The 5,000-nt window shown below is 37.0% G+C and overlaps 1 pseudogene; it reads left to right on the forward strand.

Annotated features, from left to right (window-relative positions):
• The window catches only part of LOC118382541 (adhesion G protein-coupled receptor L3-like), a 46,357-nt pseudogene that overhangs the window by 39,247 nt on the left and 2,110 nt on the right, over window positions 1-5,000 (forward strand).

Raw genomic sequence — 5,000 nt, forward strand, 5'->3', positions numbered from 1 at the left:
TCTCAAAACACATGCGTTTTAACTTAAGTTATTTAGTTCACCTTGTAGATTTATGACCTAAATGTGTAAGTTATCAGTCTCAGATTCAACATAAACACTAACGAATCATCTGGGATCTATGAGTGCTTGTGCTGTTTGGTGGGATTCTCTGTCTGTTTTATGAGCTATGAATGCTCTATGAATGCTCTATGAATGCTTTATGAGTGCTCTATGAATGCTCTATGAGTGCTCTTTGAATGCTCTATGAATGCTCTATGAGTGCTCTTTGAATGCTCTATGAGTGCTCTATGAGTGCTCTATGAATGCTCTATGAATGCTCTATGAGTGCTCTATGAGTGCTCTATGAGTGCTCTATGAATGCTCTATGAGTGCTCTATGAATGCTCTATGAGTGCTCTATGAGTGCTCTATGAATGCTCTATGAGTGTTCTATGAATGCTCTATGAGTGCTCTATGAATGCTCTATGAATGCTCTATGAGTGCTCTATGAGTGCTCTATGAGTGCTCTATGAATGCTCTATGAATGCTCTATGAATGCTCTATGAATGCTCTATGAATGCTCTATGAGTGCTCTATGAATGCTCTATGAATGCTCTATGAATGCTCTATGAGTGCTCTATGAATGCTCTACGAGTGCTCTATGAGTGCTCTATGAATGCTCTATGAGTGCTCTATGAATGCTCTACGAGTGCTCTATGAATGCTCTATGAATGCTCCGTTGAATGCTCTATGAGTGCTCTACGAGTGCTCTATGAATGCTCTATGAGTGCTCTATGAATGCTCTACGAGTGCTCAATGAGTGCTCTACGAGTGCTCTATGAATGCTCTATGAGTGCTCTATGAATGCTCTACGAGTGCTCTATGAATGCTCTACGAATGCTCTATGAATGCTCTATGAATGCTCTATGAATGCTCTACGAATGTTCTATGAATGCTCTACGAATGCTCTACGAATGCTTTGTGTGTTTTGTGTTGTTGTGTTATGCTTGTCGTCCGGTAAAGGTTTTTGCGCTTGCTGTATTTCATCATCTGTTTTCAGTGTTTTCCGTGGGTTCTGTTCATTTGTGTTGTTAGTATGTGACATCGTTGTACTGTGGGAGAAGTTGGATTGATCCTGAAAACAGAGCATGTGAACCGTTCAGTTTGTAACCAAACACAGTAGACTGGGTGTTGGAAGACGAGGCCCTACTACTAAAACACGATACCATTCCTTGTGTGTTTACTCCTTTTTCCATACACACTGTTTTTGTATCTATCTGTGTCTGTCTTTTACTCACGGTTTTGTGTTTCTCTCTGTTTCTCTCTCACGCTGTCCCATAGCCCCCTACAGAGACACAAGTAATCACCTTTATTAACCAGACATCTGATATCAACCTACCACTATGGATGTCAAATACGCTTACAAATACCTAGCTATTTACTACACCGAACAATATTTACTACACCGAACAATATTTACTACACCGAACAATATTTACTACACCGAACAATATTTACTACACCGAACAATATTTACTACACCGAACAATATTTACTACACCGAACAATATTTACTACACCCAACAATATTTACTACACCGAACAATATTTACTACACCGAACAATATTTACTACACCGAACAATATTTACTACACCGAACAATATTTACTACACCGAACAATATTTACTACACGAACAATATTTACTACACCGAACAATATTTACTACACCGAACAATATTTACAACACCGAACGATATTTACTAACGAAAAATATTTACAACGAACAATATTTACTACACCGAACAATATTTACTACACCGAAAATATTTACTACACCGAACAATATTTACTACACCGAACAATATTTACGAACAATATTTACTACACCGAACAATATTTACTACACCGAACAATATTTACTACACCGAACAATATTTACTGTACCGAATAATATTTACTACACCGAACAATATTTACTACACCGAACAATATTTACTACACCGAACAATATTTACTACACAGAACAATATTTACTACACCGAACAATATTTACAACACCGAACAATATTTACTACACCGAACAATATTTACTACACCGAACAATATTTACTACACCGAACAATATTTACTACACCAAACAATATTTACTACACCGAACAATATTTACTACACCGAACAATATTTTACACCAAACAATATTTACAACACCGAACAATATTTACTACACCGAACAATATTTACAACACCGAACAATATTTACTACACCAAACAATATTTACAACACCGAACAATACAATATTTACTACACCGAACAATATTTACTACACCGAACAATATTTTACAATATTTACAACACCGAACAATATTTACAACACCGAACAATATTTACTACACCGAACAATATTTACTACACCGAACAATATTTACAACACCGAACAATATTTACTACACCGAACAATATTTACAACACCGAACAATATTTACACCGAACAATATTTACAACACCGAACAATATTTACTACACCGAACAATATTTACTACACCGAACAATATTTACAACACCGAACAATATTTACTACACCGAACAATATTTACAACACCGAACAATATTTACAACACCGAACAATATTTACTACACCGAACAATATTTACAACACCGAACAATATTTACAACACCGAACAATATTTACAACACCGAACAATATTTACAACACCGAACAATATTTTTACTATACAGAACAATATTTACAATATTTACAACACCGAACAATATTTACAACACCGAACAATATTTACAACACCGAACAATATTTTACACCAAACAATATTTACAACACCGAACAATATTTACAACACCGAACAATATTTACTATACAGAACAATATTTACTACACCGAACAATATTTACTACACCGAACAATATTTACAACACCGAACAATATTTACTACACCGAACAATATTTACAACACCGAACAATATTTACTATACAGAACAATATTTACTACACCGAACAATATTTACTACACCGAACAATATTTACTACACCGAACAATATTTACAATATTTACTACACCGAACAATATTTACTACACCGAACAATATTTTACACCGAACAATATTTACTGTACCGAATAATATTTACTACACCGAACAATATTTACTACACCGAACAATATTTACTACACCGAACAATATTTTACACAGAACAATATTTACTACACCGAACAATATTTACAACACCGAACAATATTTACTAACCGAACAATATTTACTACACCGAACAATATTTACTACACCGAACAATATTTTACACCGAACAATATTTACAACACCGAACAATATTTACTACACCGAACAATATTTACTACACCAAACAATATTTACAACACCGAACAATATTTACTACGAACAATATTTACAACACCGAACAATATTTACTACACCGAACAATATTTACAACACCGAACAATATTTACTACACCGAACAATATTTACTACACCGAACAATATTTACTACACCGAACAATATTTACTACACCAAACAATATTTACAACACCGAACAATATTTACAACACCGAACAATATTTACTACACCGAACAATATTTACTACACCGAACAATATTTACAACACCGAACAATATTTACTACACCGAACAATATTTACAACACCGAACAATATTTACTACACCGAACAATATTTACAACACCGAACAATATTTACTACACCGAACAATATTTACTACACCGAACAATATTTACAACACCGAACAATATTTACTACACCGAACAATATTTACAACACCGAACAATATTTACAACACCGAACAATATTTACTACACCGAACAATATTTACAACACCGAACAATATTTACAACACCGAACAATATTTACAACACCGAACAATATTTACAACACCGAACAATATTTACAACACCGAACAATATTTACTATACAGAACAATATTTGCTACACCGAACAATATTTACAACACCGAACAATATTTACAACACCGAACAATATTTACAACACCGAACAATATTTACTACACCAAACAATATTTACAACACCGAACAATATTTACAACACCGAACAATATTTACTATACAGAACAATATTTACTACACCGAACAATATTTACTACACCGAACAATATTTACAACACCGAACAATATTTACTACACCGAACAATATTTACAACACCGAACAATATTTACTATACAGAACAATATTTACTACACCGAACAATATTTACTACACCGAAAAATATTTACTACACCGAACAATATTTACTACTAATAGACGATTTCAACTATTTACTGTTTTATTGCTTAGCTTTGTATCTTCTAATAATTGTGTTTGTTTACCGTTTCCCACAGAGGGAATCCTAAACAACGCGCGAGACACCGGCGTCACGGATACGCTCCCTCTCAACGGTAACCACGGCAACAACTACAGCGCGGCGAGCGGCGACTACCTCAGCGACAGCGTCCAGATTCTGGAACGAGGCGGCGTCAGCGGTTACAGTACCTACGGCAACCACAAGGAGACGACGACGTTAGAAAAGCAGATCCTTAAAGAGTTAACGTCCAACTACACCCCGTCGTACTTGAACAACCACCAGCGCTCGGCGACCACGAACGCAACCACAACCTGATGAATAAGATGGTCAACATCGGTAACGGCACCGGCAACGCGGGCGGCCTGGTCGGCAACGGCAGCAACGGAATCGGAATTGGTGGCGTAGTCGGCGGCGGGAGTAACCGTGACTACGACTTGAGTAACGACGGTGTCGACGTTAGTCACATGGTGCTGGATAACCCCAACGCTGCCTTCCCATTGGATGAGAATTTGGGATTGGAGATTATAAGGGAGGAGTCGAACGCCCCCCTCCTCCCGCCCCGCCCTCTGCCTCCCCCGGACAGCCTCCCCCACCCTCACCCTCCTCCCCCGCCCCCCCATAACTTCTCCCGCCCCCGGCGCCCCCAGGAGACCAGCGAGAGCTTCTTCCCCCTCCT

Source organism: Oncorhynchus keta, unplaced genomic scaffold (genome assembly GCF_023373465.1).
Source record: "Oncorhynchus keta strain PuntledgeMale-10-30-2019 unplaced genomic scaffold, Oket_V2 Un_contig_2209_pilon_pilon, whole genome shotgun sequence".
NCBI lineage: Eukaryota > Metazoa > Chordata > Actinopteri > Salmoniformes > Salmonidae > Oncorhynchus > Oncorhynchus keta.